Source organism: Aphelocoma coerulescens, chromosome 5, assembly GCF_041296385.1.
Source record: "Aphelocoma coerulescens isolate FSJ_1873_10779 chromosome 5, UR_Acoe_1.0, whole genome shotgun sequence".
Lineage (NCBI taxonomy): Eukaryota > Metazoa > Chordata > Aves > Passeriformes > Corvidae > Aphelocoma > Aphelocoma coerulescens.
In genome coordinates, this window is record NC_091019.1 from 17289352 (window position 1) to 17306531 (window position 17180).

The 17180-nt window shown below is 36.9% G+C and overlaps 1 protein-coding gene across 7 annotated transcripts in view; it reads right to left on the reverse strand.

The window, feature by feature from the left end:
* The window catches only part of PLEKHA7 (pleckstrin homology domain containing A7), a 152773-nt gene that overhangs the window by 109305 nt on the left and 26288 nt on the right, over positions 1-17180 (reverse strand). The window contains exon 1 of one of the 7 annotated variants that reach the window (XM_069016861.1): positions 2435-2647. The exons of the other annotated variants lie outside the window; for them this stretch is intronic. The gene's annotated coding sequence lies outside the window, so the exon portion shown is untranslated. Of the gene's footprint in view, positions 1-2434; positions 2648-17180 lie in introns of those variants that run through there. 7 annotated transcript variants of the gene reach the window in all.

Below are 17180 nucleotides of genomic sequence, written 5' to 3' on the forward strand. Positions count from 1 at the left end.
AAAAGCAAGGTTACTTTCTATCATGACACAAACAAATCTTAACTTGTGTGAGCTCCCAGAATGTAGCAAATTTCTCTCTCCACAGACACAGCTTATTAAAACAAGCTACACAGATGCCTATTTAATGGCATTCAGCTTGCTGGCCCTTGATGAAGCTCCAGAGTAAATAATATACTTCTTGTAGGATTGCAAATACAGACCGGGAGTCTATTTTTTAGGTTCAGGATAAATCAAAGTCTTCTACATAAGAGGACCATCACACACTGTGCTTTTTAACTGAGACGTATTTTAGGTTAACAGCCCTGATAAATTATTATCTGTAATAATAACCTGTATATTATTATCTGTAATAATAATAATTCAAAATAGCAAATAAACTGTAACTACAGTGCCTTGCAAATGGTGCATATCAGGTGACAGAAAACTGTTATAAGTAGAGGCAAATGTAACACTGTCACCTCACCTATAAGTTGGTATTTTGTGTAATTCAACGTGCTTCAAAAGAACAAAAATAAAAAGAAACTGTTGGATGTACAAACTCCTGAGGTCAGGCTGATAATGAAACCACTTCCCAAATAAGCTTTCCTAATTAAGGCTTCTAAACCAGAGCTGGCTTGCATTCAGTTATTACCACTGTTACAAGTAATCTGAAATATTCTTGATAAAATATTTTTAGCATTGACAGCAGCATATTAAAACCAGTTGAAGGTCATAAGGATGAAACAAATAAAAGTTCACACTCAGGAAAATATCAAGTTCATTCCTAAAACTACACAAAAATATTTTGAAAACTCCCTACTTAAATCAGTTCAAGATTTTTTATAGTTATCAGCTTAATGTATTATAATCTGTGCATTAAAAAAAAGAAACAACATATCCATCCATTCTTGGATTACATCTACTGAATTCTACTTATTCGTCCCCACAGGCACACATCGACAACTGAAACAGGTGAGGTTTTTTTATTAAAATCCATAAACATTGTATACATAATTTTAATCAATTTTATGTCTTCCCAGCCTCCCTGAAGAATTATTTAATTTGCTTAATTAGACAGCACTTTTTATTACACTTGTATTTGCACTTAAGAAAGTTAATTTGCATAGCAAAATTTTTATTTTCTAGGTCAATTCATGTGCCACTAAATGACAATTCAGGTCTACAAACTACAGTAGAATTAAGTCTATTCTCTGAAATGTAAATATTGCATACTAGTCTTTTTGAGCAGTGAGCCATTCAAACTCCTCATTCTGTGTCAGTGTACAAACTTTATTTAATTACTTCTGGCATTTTCTTCTATATTAATCTACATAAATCTCAGAAAAAAACCAATGCTAAAGAATCCTTCACATCCCTTACACAGGAATCTGTTACATGCTTATTATTTTCATTATTATACCCAATCTTGAAGCGGGAGAAATTAAACTTAAGCATGAAATTATACAATACACGATGCACATTTGACCCATAGTCACACTGTTAAGAACTGAACAGGTTGCACAGAATTCTAAAAGAACAATGATATTTGCAAAGATAAAGCAATGAAATATCTAAAAGCACCAGGAATGGCAACACGCACGGTAACAGGAGCCATGCGCTTTCAAGGGCACGAGATGCATTTCTATGCAAAACAGAGCAGACAAACAGGACACCCCTTAAAATGTACACTGACTTACACACACACAAAAATCACTAGTTATATTTTAATTAATCTTCTGAAGCCTGTGGAATGATTCATATTTACAATATCCACAGGTGCTTTGTCAAAAGGGCTTTTTTATTTCCTCCCCCTAAGAACAACAAGCATTAAAAGGTGAAGGATGTAGACACAAACTTAGACAATGAAACCTGTGACACAGCATTGTAAGAAAAGGCCAAGGTAAAGCATAATTTGATTTACAACTAAGCTTTGGGTTGCTACAGCAACTTCATTACTTCAGAAGATATTAAAAATACTGCCATTCTTCCTCCCTCATAATAAAATCTGTTTAAATGCTTTGGAAATCATGTAAATACTTACTTTCTTTGGTAAGAATTAATCATCAATTTGAAGGCTAAGTCTACGAAGACCAAGAAACAACCTAACCCTTCTCACCAGGATCTTTCACAAACTTGGAATGTAACTACTGAGAGAAAGGTAGGAATATCTGACATTCACTGCCCTAATTATTCACGATCATAGCACTCAACTTTCAGACAGGTATTTTAATCAGGAAGCAAACTTTGCTAAACATGCCATTAAGAGCACATTTAACATTAACAGTGCACATTTAGAGTTTCAGGATGGAAAACTCAAAAGGGTTAGCAAGAGAGCAGTACAAAATCCTCATATTACCTCAGGCATCTAGCACACGACACAGGGAAAAAATACAGTTTGAAATGAAACATTACAAGCTTTTTTTTTTTTTTTCAAAGACTAAACACTGATACATACCTAGATAGTACCTTTCTTTAACACTGTTTGCAGACCCATCAGCTTCAGTCAGCCATCAAGAGTTCTCACGATTAAGCCTGAAGCATTCATAAGCACTCATAAGCAAAGCACAGTCATTAAAAAGGACCATGCTTGCCCTCTCCCTATTAGCTGGAAAAAAATTCATTAACGCCTTCACTCCTCTCTTTCTGCCCAGGGAAAGAAAGAAAGAAAGAAAGAAAGAGGAGGGAAGAAGATTAGAGCAGAACACCGCCTACATTGCCATCATTTCCTCCCCACAGGTCAGCCACACAGAGAACAAGGACCAAAACTGGTCTCTATATTGGTTTCAGTGCTTCAGACAGGCTTAAGAGAAACAAACCATAATTAACTTGATTTATGTAACTGATGTGAGTTACATGTGGCCCTACCGTGACCACATCCACTCAGTGCCATCATTCTTTCACGTTTCAAGATAAAAGCAATAAATTTAAATCAAGATATATCAAGAAACCTTAATTATGATATTATATCCCAGGTAATTCCTGAAACCAGAAAACAGATGTTTAAACAATGCATCATTTTAATTAGCCCTCAGCATTTGTCCCTGGCCACACAACTTCTGTGGTGGAGATCACAGCAGCTTTGCAGAGTGAAGTTTACAGACAACCACCTTCTGGGTTTCTGCCCATCTAGAACAAGTTAATCAGCTTGTCCTGTAAAGCCAAATTAAATATATTCTTTCAGAAGAACACCCCTATTCAGATTAATTATTTGAAGCAAAGCAGTTATTGCATGCGTGACTTTAATGGAAATTCTTATAAAATTGGAGCACTTCAGGGATGGCGGGATTAAACCTGTAAGCTTCTCCTCAGCTATATGAATTAAAAATCTCTGCACTTCTGTGATAGATTTAATTTATTAAAAGAGCACTGACATGTTCCATGACTCCTACTTCAAAGCAACTAAATGACCAGGAATTATTATGTTTTATTTTTAAACTGCTTCAAAATACAGAATTACTTCTGGTCTAAGTGCTTCAGCAAGTTTAAAACTTTCCAGTTACAAACTTCCATACAAACCAAGCAGAACACTCACTCTTAGTGCTCATGGTAACTAAATTTTGTCTCAACAATACACTGTGTTAAAACAATTATCTAATGTGTTATGCTAATATAAGTAGGTCGCATTGTTTCAATTAGATTTGCCTTAAAGCTCTTCCTAATAAATCTAGTTGCAAGAGACGTGTTTGCCTTATTTTCTCTAAAAAGTTCTTAATTTAAAATTAAATATTAGGCAACCCACAGTCTTCGAGAAGCTCAACACATTGCCTGCCACCTACATCAAAGTGTATGTATTTTATATGAGTTTTGTGTTGCTGCAAACACACAGAGAAGCCTTTGTCAAAACAGCATCAGTTAACAAATGCGTGACTGAAATTCTTCCTGCATTTTGGAGGAGAAGGGGGCTGGGGGGGGGGATGTCATTTATCACCAAGCTGCTGTGACTTTACTCTCATTGCTGAATGCAACACGAACAATAAAAGGCAAAACTACCATACTCATTTTACTAAGGGATATAATTCCAAAAATAAGATAAAATGAAATAAAAATCTGTGAAACTGCAAGCCTTGCTTCCTTTCCTGTTCACCAAATATACATGTGAGAAATTTAACTTTTACCTAAGCTAATATTTTCCACATCACCACAGGATCAAAAACTTCAAAAGTTTGGAAGTAATCCAATTACGCATTATTTAACTTATAACTGAGATATGAAAATACATACAAAGAAGTGGTTCTAGGAGTAAATGCTATACAAGCACTTCCATTAAAATATACCAGGAGGTGAGATCTAGCAAGTAAAGTGACAATCATCCTAACTCAACATTTGTTTTCAATTAATTTACATTTCATTGCAGGTGCTCACAAAGTTTAAAAAAGATAACATTGATCTCTGCTCACTGCAGAGTATTTTAATCTGAAATCATAATATTAGATAGTCACTTAGACAGTAAGTTACGTTTGCTTTGAAATAATATTTATGTAATGGTACATCAGCAAACATATCCCAGATGGCTCTTCCTAGGGGTGCATTACAAGCAGCATCAGGAAGAAGCTGTTGCATCGCAGCTGAGCTGACAAACTTTCACTCTTCAACTTTATACAAATGTAGCAGTAATTACTCACTCAACCTGACAGCAGTTCCCACATTGTTCATTCCCACAGACTACATCGGGCAGAAAGGGATGAGTGACTTCCTGCAGTGCTACACATAACAGCAGATACCCCAGTGTCCCGTCCTTCCAACTGCTTCTCAGAACCAGCCATAAAAGCCTCTTCCACATTGAGCCACCAGTAAAATCAATGCTTAAAATCCCTGGATGAAAAGGGGTTTTTGCCTGTAGGGATGTTTAAAAAACATTACTTAGCAGTTGTGTTGATTAGACTGCTCTATCCAATTATTTTGGATATTTAACCAACCACTTCTCAGATTTCCCCAGTTCTCCCTAACACCACTTCACCATGCTGGTGACTCACTCTTTTTCTCCTCCCTTTTCCAAGACTCCTATTGCATCCCAAGTACTTCTGTGTCCCTGACACCTTCTGAATTCAGAAACTGTCTGTAGTAGAAAACTTCTGGTCATACCCAGGCATCTGCAAATCAGTTTGTTGTTGGTTTTTTATTTCATAGCAGACTAAAATATTCTGGCCATTCCTAGTGGAACTATTACTTCTCAACCTGTTTCGAGTTTTATTTTGGCTTTGTGGAAAGTACTGTTTCTTATCTTCACCACCCCTCTAAAATCAGAACTGTCTCATTACCAAGCAGTACACAACTTTTTACAGGCTAATTTTAAATTCTAAAATAGAATACTTGATGAAAAAATGAAACCCCATGAAACAAGACCACCTCTTTTCCACAGCATTTAGACTGAACAAGCTAAAGATCACAACCTTACTTCATGGTTACTTCAGTAACCTGAACAGTTTTCTCACTTTAAAAAAAGGAGGAAGTGGAGACAGATTCATCTTTAATGATGAAAAAGTAAATATTAAGTGTAAAATGAGACAATTATCCAACTTCCAAAGGATTAGCATAAGAAGTTAACAGATGGGAACATTAAGCTATGGGATCTGTGTTACTGATGGCCTTTGAAGAGAAGAGAGCAGGACTACACATCAGATGCCTGATGATTTGTGAACCTGTCTTCCAGCTTCGGTACATCATCTAAAACAGAATAGACACAGGATGTATCAATATGCTAAACAGCTGTTCTGCACAGAGAAACACTCTGAAGCCCTGTGAAGCTGAACAGTTTTCATTAGGCCTAAGCTTTTGGCATAGAAAATGTAATTCTGTAAGAAGCTCCAATTAAAATCACAATGGCTCTACAAGTATTTAAAAACACACACAAAAAATACCCCTTCAATGGATTTCTCTAAACCAAGAAAACATATCCCCTCAAGCAAGACATGTTTGGTACTATAAAGAAATTAGAGCTGGAATACCAGAGACTGTGCAACTACTACCCTCTAAGACTAGACTTTAGATATTTTAAATTCTGATTTATTCCTGTTTAACATCCTAAAATGTCAAAGCCATTTCCAGGTTACTTGTGTTCCAACAGATTAGTTTTGCCATCTAAGACAGAGAAAAGCACTTCAGTTCTACTACAGAAGCTTCCAAGTGTTTGTTCAGCTTAAAGACACGCCATAAACATCACATTGTGTTATTATTGAAGACTTTTCCTTCTGCATTGCAGGCTAAAAACAGCATAATAAGTATCTAGAAGACTACAGAGGATGTTCTCTGGTTTTTTACTTAAAATGTCAGAAGAGAAGTACACTGCAGGCTTCACCAGATTCCTTAAAAAAAAAAAAAATCAAAAGCACAGAAAGACCAGATCTCCCCAGATTCACTTTTACACTTCATCTTATTTCCAAATGCTTGAGCTTGAAAGATTTCTAAATATTTTTTTAGCCTATTTAATTATCTAAAGTATGCTATTAATTCTGCCAGCATGCTGAAAAACATTTCAAAGGTGCTTCAACAATCTTAATTGAGAATTGTTTAAATGATGAATAAGTACCACACTGCAGGAGCAGCTACTTGTAGTAAAATTTCCTCATGATGGCAGCATAAACCATTCTGACAAAGTGCTAAACGACAATGCACATTCCTACTCATACAAAAGTGAGATCTCAACTGCTCTAGAAATTGTGTTCACCACCTTTTTTCCCCTCTTCACATTGCCATTTCTACACCACTTTACAGTCTTTAGATGTAGTCCCCAGAATTCCCTGGAAAGTATCGTTCTACTTCACACATACAATTTATGAAGAAAGATGAGGTACTACTCTAGAGAGTATTTTGACAAGTGATAGTTATATGCACTTTCCCCATACATTCCACTAGATTTTGTATCATTTGTATATTCTGGTTTGAAAAGTCTATCGCAATTGCACAGTCTACACATCTGTGTGAATCACTGAGTTCATGGTTCAATCAAGATCTCTAAAGTTCTTCTGAAGAATGATCTTCCATCAAGTTCTGTTTGCTTTTTGTGTTTCTGCACTACAAAGAGGAAAATACCATGACTTGCAAGATCCCATTGCCAGAAGGATTCTGAAAATCTTTGTCTTACTGACCTTCCACAGTGTACACACTACTAAGATTTACAGCCAGTTATATACTTTTATAAAGCATGAAATTCATTGAGTTCAAAATCTGCATAGATTTCAGCTTATGAAAAAATTACAACAATTAAGTGTGTGTTGATTAAGAGTAGGTTTGAGTTAAAGAGATCATCCCCATGCTTGGAAAGACCTTATTTAGAAGCTTGTACTAGTGCAAATCACTCTTGTCAGACTGTGCTGCAAGTGTGGCTTTGCTGAGGCTCCTACTTCCAAAATCTCATTGCTTCCCACTTGAAAAGGTCAGCCAATGTCCCCCTCAGATCAGTCACCACAAGTTGTTCCATAACCGAGTTCTATCAAAATAATCTGAGTTTTTTAAACCATACAGTAGAGTAAAAAGGAACCCAGATCACCCAATATAAGCAGTTATGTTTAGCTGCTCCAAGGGGACAGCTCCTGGAGGAGAAAAGACCAACTAGTAAGAATGAGTGATGTCCTCAGTCTCCTGCACAGTTACAAGTTTCACATCTGTCTACAGCCTTTAAAAGTGCACTAAGCCCTCACTCATTTCTTAGAACACCTACATGGAGTTTAAAGACCAGAAGTGTATCTTGATTCATTTCATCTTCACATTACTGACTACCCCTGCTTAAATATACCTAAAAACCTTACCAATCTGCAGGTTTACATGCTCTCTGATTAATTTCCAACTGCTTAAAGGAATCAATCTTGAGACTCCATCAAAATGAAGATAAACTGCCACTCACCCTACTTCTAGAAGTTAACAAACACTGAAAGAAAAAGCATTCGTAAGGAAAGGAAAAATGCAAAAATTGCCCGTGTAGTTTAGATAGAACAGAAGCTAGGAGAAGCACAAATTAAAGATGCTTCTAACCCATGAAATGCAGGATGGATTTACTTGTTCTGGCTTGGCATCCCTAGACAGAGCAAACAAACACTTATAACACCCAAAAGCAGCAGCAAAGGCTTTTTGGCTGTAGTTAAGCTTTTCCTGTCTCTTTTCATGTCTTGGCAGTTTTATCTGCACTATGGTAAGGAGGGTGGTTAACACTAATTTTCTCAAATCTGACTCAGATTACACTGACTGAAAAGACTGGCCATATCTTAATTTGAGGGTTTACATTAAGAAGATTAAAACAAGCCAGCAGCATCTTTGTTTTTAAGCACTACACTCACTGAGCAGCAAACAAGTACCACATCAGAGAAAATGTTGCTGTCATTACACCCCATCTCCCAAACATTTATGGTTTCTAAGAGAATTATCATTCCTCCAGAAACCTCCCATTTTCTTCTCCATACACCTTTACAGTACAGCTATTTTGGCCAAGACAGAAGCAGGGCTTTACCACATTTCCTCTGCTTAACAGGATTTTTCAAATGAGCAGCAAAGCCTAGGAGCAGCTGGAGCTTCAGAGGATTGCCTCATTATCAGTAACAAGAAGCAAAATAGATGAAGCTGAGCAAAAAGCCAAGTTCTCCATCTGCAAGGACAGTTACTAGGTTTAAAAATCACAGTCTAAAATCAAGACTCTGATGCTAGTATGTACATTTGGGTGCATTAATATATAAAAACACATAATAATAGGAGTCCCACATAAACTTACAGCTTTTTGTTCCTTTATCTAACATAAGTTTAATTTGAGAAACACAATGGCAACTGAGTTATGTGAAAGAACTACTCAGATGTAATTAGAAACCACCACTTCTACCAGTTTCAGCAAGGCACTTCAAAAATATAATGAAATATTCATGGCCATTTTGTGACACAAGAGCCTACAACCAACTTAAAAGAAGCAAGAGAAATTGCATAACAGCCTGTCAATTTAAAAAGGAAAAAAAAAAAACCACAATGAAAAGCTGTATTTGTCAAGACAAACTTTCCCTCCCAAATTATTTTTTCTTCTAGTCTTTTCTCTCATCATTAGAAACTATCAGAAAGCACTAATTTTTACACAGCTGTAACATGTGATAAATACAGCATTAACAATTTGCTTTTTCAAATTATCAGACAACAGGTTTCATATGTAGGAGATAATTAGTTGAACACAAACTTAAGGAGGAAAAAGTCTGAAGTTTTAAAAAAATAGAACATTGAAAATTAGATCCAAAGCATGACCTAGCAACAGAAATTAGAGATATGCAGAGATAATGCATAATAAATGTCCTACAGTAAACTGATCAGTAAACAGGAGGTACCTAGCATTAAGCCAGTATTGTAACATGGCAGTGAAAAAGACAAAATTCAATGCCAGGATACATCATGACAGGTATCTCCAGAAGAGACAAGGAAATATTTTAAGTATCCTTTAACTGTGTCTCAGCAAGTCTTTATCGAGAATATCATGCTACATTCTAGATCAGCCACATTTATAAACCATCAAATAGGTGCATGTAAAAAGGGCTTTGTGTATCTGGGGAAGAGATCAGGACACACCAAGTACTCTCTCATTTGCAACAAGCCAGGGCTCATGGACTTAGTAAAACACAGCACAAGCAGGGAACACTTGAGCTACAGCAAAGCCAGGCTGGTGTCTGAACCAGAGCGACTGAAGATGGGACACTGTGACATCCAATAGCCCAGGCACACATCCTGCAGGTGTGACTACACTGCTGCTGGATGGGCACTGATGCTCCTGGCTTGTGCTGGGAGAGCTGGGCCTTGTGTTCCATCCACTGCTCAGCACAGACAGGCGTTAACGTGAAACTTCTTCAGCCCTCCATTCTGTGAGGTGTAGGAATGCTCTGCTTAAAAACCAACCAACCAAGCAGTAATACAAACACCAGAGAAGGGAAAGTTGCCTTCATTAAAAAACAGGAATGGGAGAAGACCAACAGATACCAGACTGCTACTAGTTAATACAAGTCAGAACCTTGAGTTCCCTAAATTTATTTCTAACACAATCTGGTATGTACAGGAAAACAGAAGAAAAACAAATATTAAAAAAACCCACAGATGCAATTAATCAGTCCATGAGATAACAAGGTGGTGAAAATCAGAAGACACAACTGAATCAATACCTGTTTGCAGACATCAGCCTATTGTTTGCAAAAATTAGAAACAAAAGGCAATTCACATATTTACTACTATTTCATAACATTGTTCATGCAAAGAATTTGTGGCTATTTGTAAATATCAATAAATATTTTGGATTCTACTACATCCCTCAAGCGATAAAACTTCTCCAATTGTGCAAACACCTACTTGTGTCAAACTTCAAAACTTCTGAGTCAAGAATTCTCAATAAAAGTCTTTCATCTGTAACATACTAGAAGAGAATCTGTTATGAGATTACCCTGCTAAGCTACTAAGCAAAGTAGATTTAACTCTTCTCTTCTTTTCTTGTGTCCTTAAACTGCCTTGGTTCCAGCAACAGTACTGGAATCTCCCCCACCAATTGAATGACAAAGACATTTTCTTCTTGCTGGCAAAGTAGGAGCTCAATTACCACACAAAATTTCATTATGAATATACCTTCTTCTGATATGATCCTAAGTCCATAACATCAGGAATCCCAGCTTGCACTGGATTCATTAGATTGCCCCAAAAGTATAAACCCACTTTGTTGCTGTTCAACCTGTGCAGCCAGGATGCCCAACCTACTGAAACAAGGATGTTAAAAGCTTCGAATGATCTAACTAAATCTAGAGAAAGGAAGATATTCCTGCTTCATCCATAACAGGACAAACAGCAATACCCAAAATCTTGCCCCAAATTAATCTGACGCTTACACCTTGGAGTGTAAGTGTCAGCCTTTCCCAGTGAAGAATCACAGGGACAGAGAAAAGCCTAGACAGGAAGAAGTTTCAGGCAATCATCTGGTCCAATCTTTTGCTGAAAACAAGACTTTAGATTAGATGATCCAAGGTCACCCAAACTGAGTCTTGGATATTTCCAGCAAGGGAAATTCCACCCCTCCTCTAATCAACTTACTCCAATATTTAACTGTTCCCAAAATGAAGAATGACCTTTCCTGATTGATCAGGAATGGCAGTGAAGGCTTGCTTGGGAATGCTATACTTGGATGGTGGACTGTAGTGCTTTTACAGCCCCTTCAAGCCCCAAAATTGTAAGCACAATCCTTGTGACACAGATTTTCTTAGGTGTGTATTTGTCAAAAGTAGGGGCGGGAAAGAGGATGGCTTTGCTGAGCTCTTACTTATGCTAGAAATAAATATTATGTTAAATGAAACATTCATGTATTTTTAATCAATACACCATAAGTACTAGACTTGGCCATAGAACAGCTGACAAGAACAATCACACTGGAATATTTTTGGCTAAGAGGCACTTGCTCATTAGCGCTTCAGCAAGAAGAGTCACGCAGAGTGGCATTAGTCAGGGAAATACACATTTCAATACTCTGGGCCAGCCTTGCCTTCAATCCAACAAAAAGCTTTTGGCAGGCAGCTAAGAGCTGCCATTTGCAAACAGAGGTGGTATTTGGCATCTCTGCTCAGACCCCAGCTCCTGGAATCATGTAATGACTTGAGAATGCATGCTTTCATATTATAAGGATGGTCCTAATATTCACATTTTAAGAGGAAAAAAAATAGGCCCTGAAGATGCTCAGATTAAAAAAAAAGATAAATATGTGGGTATAAATAAAGAATATGAGCCCAGTAAACCTAAAAAATGTTAAACAATTCTAGAGAAGTATAATTCCAGACATTCTACTGCACTCCACTGATAAATTTTAATCAGGTCCACAATTACACTGCTTTTTGTATTTTACTGAGAGGTTGCTCCTAACTCTTAAACTCAAACCATTTTCCTTGTATGTTCTTTGCCCTTCCCCCATAACAAAAAAAATCAGAATTTGACCTTGTAGAAACAGTAGCTCAAAATAAATTTAAATAAAGCAAAACCACGTACAATTCTTCAGCTTCACTGTTTCTCAGCTGCCCCATCTATCCCTCGTTTCTATTCCTGTAATTTTATATATATCCTTTTAAAACTGAAACAAGCCATATAAATCAGAGGCTTAAGTGGCACAAAAAAAAATTGCCATTCAAGTAAATTCCACAAAGAAGCAAAGGCAATTTGGTGATTTTCCCATAAAGCTGTTGTAGTCTCTCACAATGAAGATCAAAATAATACACATGTAGAAGAAACCATTTGAGCCAAGCACAGCAAAGTCTTAAAGAAGAATTAGAGCAGGACAATCACAGATGCCTGCACTGGCATTTTTAACTTGATTATACCTGGCTTGAAGTTTTACTATAGCATCACTGACAGTAATGGAGTTCTTCAGTAGCAGTGGTTTGATTGAAAACACAAGAAGTTTTTAAAAAAACAAATATTTACTCGCAAATATTTTAGCTCATACACTGAAATCACAATAAACAATGAAGATTTGAACAAACATCCTGCAGAGCTCTCTACCATTCTTTGAACACATACACATATAAAAAATCCCATATGACAAGCATCCCTCTTCTGGGTTTGCCAAATTTATGAAGTTTCATAGTTGTATTCTGTTATTTAAGCAAACTGAGCCAGAATAGACTAGCACTTCGTGCACAGAGTACTCAGAAGATGCTAAAACAAGATGCTACAATTCAGGCTTGCCTTTAAGGGTGCTTTACCATACTTGCTTACAGCCTTTCTGCCCAGCATGGAGCTAAAAAGGAAACCAATGCAAGCTTAATAAACCTTCTAAATTTACTAAGACAGTTTTAAACAACACTGCACCAGAGGCTATGTAGAGCTGCCATTTGGAGGATGAAGAAATGCTGACAGAAACCTCATGACATCCAAGAAAGACAAATGCAGGCTTGTGGGATGGAATAAGCCCATGCAGCAAAAGTTGGAGACCAGCTGGCTACAAAACAGCTTTTTACAAAGGGCTCCTATGGGTCTTTGTAAATAAGTTGAACACAATTAATTTATTTATGACACAATTTTCATTCTACATCTTGACCTCTTCACTCTGTCAGAGCAGGGAAATGCAGAAAACAAGCAACAAAAGAACCTGTACCAAGAGAGTATCACACACCTTCAAGTTTCCTAGAACAAGCAGTACCAGGAAAGCAGGGTCAGGAACAGACAGTCCTTGTCTCAAAACCAAGAACTAGCATATCACAATAAGCTGCTTCACTAATAAGGACTGATGTGCTCCTGCAGAAAAGTACAGGCTGACAAAAAGAATTACAGAAGCCTCGACATCCTTGGCCGACTACAGGTTCCTTGTCCCCGTCACCTGGAAACAGATCTGACAAAAATCAGTTTCAACCAACTCCAAAAAGACCCTTCTCACACACAGAGCTCCTTTGGTCCTCTGGGTGCACTCTCCAGAGGACTAGAACGCTTCCACTATTTTCATGAAGCTGAGTGTTCCCACTCAGAATGAAGATGAAGCTTTAACAAAGACAGTAATGGAAAATCACACCATTGATGCTCCTGGTCTATCTCAGAGATACAAGCACTGAGAACTTTAAAGTAAGAAGATGTATAACTTATTTCTACTTTAAAAATATGACATTCCTATAAAACAGGCTTTGATGAGAATTTTTTCAAATTACATTTTATTCCAGTATTTCTGTTTTCCCAGTGTCTCAGGAATATTCACGAATATAAATATAACCATACACCATTGTATTCTACAGATTCATCAAGAAATTTTCTTGGCTTAAACCTGTCTTCTTTAAAGCACACATTTAAACAACATTTTATACTCTTCCTGCCAATTCAAAAGTGAGATTTTGTCTAAATCTAACTGTTTCCTTCTGCAATTTCAGAGAATTCTTTCTGAGCTATTTTTATAATTCTGAAAATTGTAGGCCCCCATCAAAATAGAGGCACCTACAATAATTGCTGCCTTGCATTAATTAAAATCTGGTCTTTTCAGTGAAGAATAAATGCAGAGAATCAAATGTGCGATGAGTTCATTTTTTTTAAAAATCCCTCATTCCTACCATTTGTTTTCTTTTTACATTAAACAGTGTTCTGTTATTTAGAAATCCTCACAACTGATACACTGGAGCTTAATTTTGGAATTATTTCTCACTGATTTTATGCCATAACCACCACAACATTCTACCAATATAATTTCTTTTTGTAGATAAAAAGTTACTGTTCCCAACTCTCCCCCTCCCAAAAGCACAGAAATAGACACACTTTATCTAATAAAACTCTTAGGGCTTAACAAATATTCCAGTAAGATTTGCTACAAAACAAAACACCAAAACCCAACTCACAATTCCTATGCTTTTTGTTGGATTTCATTAAGAAATAGGCATACAACATTCAAATTTATCACCTCAAGTTAAAAATATGAGTTTGTTTTGCCATCTGTGGAAACTATTTTGCAGGCAGTCAATACCACAAAGATCAATAAACCTTATAATGGATTTCCTTCCTAGATCTTTGCAAAATAACTCCATATTAGCATAAAAAGCAGACAGCAGAAGATTGCAGATTAGCTGCAGCTTTCAACGTGACTACATAAACATTTGAAGAACAATAAACTATTTATCCTATTTATTCAAATGAATCACTTCAGTTTGCTCACCAGGAACCATATATGGACAGGTAATCATTCTGCTTTCTGGGATACACAGACCTGTGCCTCCTGTAATTTGGTTTAATCCACAAATGCTTCAAGAACGCCCCCATTCCCCACGTTGTCAGTAAATGCCTTCTGCAGAACTGTAAGGAAGGCATGCCATCTTGCAGGAAGGGCTCACATTGCATTCATCTTTACAACTTAGCTGGTCTTTCTTGAAGCTGTTAAAGCAAGACATTTTGTTAAATGTCACACCAAGGGCATTCCATGAGATGGAATGTACCGTGGTGTCCATGCAGAACGCACATCCTCCCACCACAGCTGTAGATTTGAATGCTTCTCTGTATTCCTTGGGGTTTTTTTTTTAAAAAAAAAGGACAAAAATATCAAGTTTTTTACAATAGTAACTCTTCGTGTACCAAAACAACGGCTTGGTATTTTGCAAAATTCTTGAAAAGGAAATGTCTCCCCATCTCAACAAGTAGCAAAACTAAGTGCCCTGTCCCCAGGAAGTTCTACAAACCTAAAGTACATAGCAGAACATATCAGTGATCTAACCTGGGTGTCTGCATACCCTTATATTCAGTTTCAATAAACAGTACATTAAAGCCTAAACTATGTTAAAAGAATTCGTATCTGTATTCTAAACTTCACAAGACATTCATTGTCTATAAGCATTGGTAAAGTGCCAATTTTTTTTTAAAACAGAAGTTTTTATAAAACTTTTAAAACACAAGTTTAATGCTCTTCCAATAAAGCTTTAACAAAGGCATTGTTTAGCAAATTGCTACTTTTTCCTGTCTCTGTCAAAGGATTTTCAGTGTAGTAACTTCATTTTAAAGCTCACATGAAATCCAAGGTAAGCTTTCATAGGTAAAACTACTTAATTTTAATTATCCATTGTTTTTATTTAACTGGAGCTATTTTAGTTCTGCTCAGGGAAGTGACAGGCATAAAAAACAAAGGCTAGGTAAGAGGTATCTAAGAAAATGAATGCAATAAAAAGTAAAATAAAATTACTGCAGATAGGAATTGTATAAACCAAACTTTAAAGACAAATGCCAAATCTCAAGAAATGTCTGCTCTCCTGGGAGGTCAAAATCTCTAAGATGTGCTCTACTTAATTCTCATCTGCCATGCAGTTCCACTGAACGTTATCCTTTTCTAAAAGGCTAAAAATTAGTCCGACAAAGATCCCATTGCTACTGAAAGGAACAGACCCACCTCCTGCCTTCCCAGTGCTTCCTCTGCACTGCTACTGGTGCCCGTGCAGCAAAGCCAAGGGCAAGTGATTAAGCTGAAATCAGTCTCCCACAGGACCTGTTTCTCAGCTAGAGCAAAGAAGTGAGCTGGAGCATCAGGCTGCCAAAGAAGTGTCAGGAAAGGGCTGCAAAGGAAAGATACCATGGAAATGTTGGCACCCCCTTCACTGACAGCTCACTCTTAGACTAATTTAAGCCCCACTGAAAATTATTAGCCAGCCAATTTGTGGTGTGCTCATCCACAGCCATCAGGAAAGGACTTCACACCTTTTCCTCCTAATGCAATTGAAGAAGTTGAATTAATTTGACTCTAACTCAGCGATGCAGTAATCCAAAACTCACCAAAATCAGCAGGCTTCAGATTAGACCTTTAGTGACCTAGAGTGGTGAAAGGACACGATTTACTTTCCTTGTCCTTTGTTTCTCAGAAATGCTCAGAAACAGGCACATGTTAATTCCTTTGCCTCTTCCACTCCCACACAACAGCTGTAAGTAGCCCTCTGTCTGGTGGCAGAAACTACTTCAACCAAGCACACAGCACCCCCCTAACCAAAGCAGTAACCTAAGAAAAAAATTCCAAGTCTTAGGAAGCAACAACAAACCTTCCAGGGCACCATTTAAAACCTCTCAGAATACACAAGGCTGTGATGGAGTGAGGGGAGTGGACTTGAGAAATGGCACCATACAGGAGGCAAAAGTACAAAACTACCCAAGGTCATTTGTTTTTAAAAAAAGTCTTGGTTCTTCTCCCCATACATTTTATAACCTGAAAAATGCAAACATCTACTGAAATAAAGGGAAGAAATGAAGACTTTTTTTTTTAATAATATGACTTTCAAAATAGGTACTGCAGTACCCTTAATGATTTATTCATAGATTTTCTGACTTACACGACTCTAGTTCTTTGTCTTTCACTTAGATACTCCCGCTGACAGTACTTTGTTAGCTGTTAGGAATCTGAGAGCTCACAACAGCTATTGTCACAAATGAGAAGCAAAACTAGGTCTTTGTTGAACAGCTTAATTGTATGCAGGCAGAAAACATATGAGGACCAAACTGAAGATTAAAAAATAGCAGGATCTCTGAATCTGTGTTCAGACTCTATTTAAAATCAAAACTTTGTTTAATCCCAGAGTATCTAGACTAAAAAAGAAAAACCCATTAAATGTTATACCACAGAAGCAACTGCCCATTCTGAAATAATAATATGAATTTCAAGAAAGACAGGATAACTGTTTTCTTTTATAAATACTTGTTATTCCATCAGTCCCAGACTAATAGAAAGCTGAAAAAACTGCATAGCAAGGAGAGAACTCTCCTCTCTGGACTCAAATCAACAA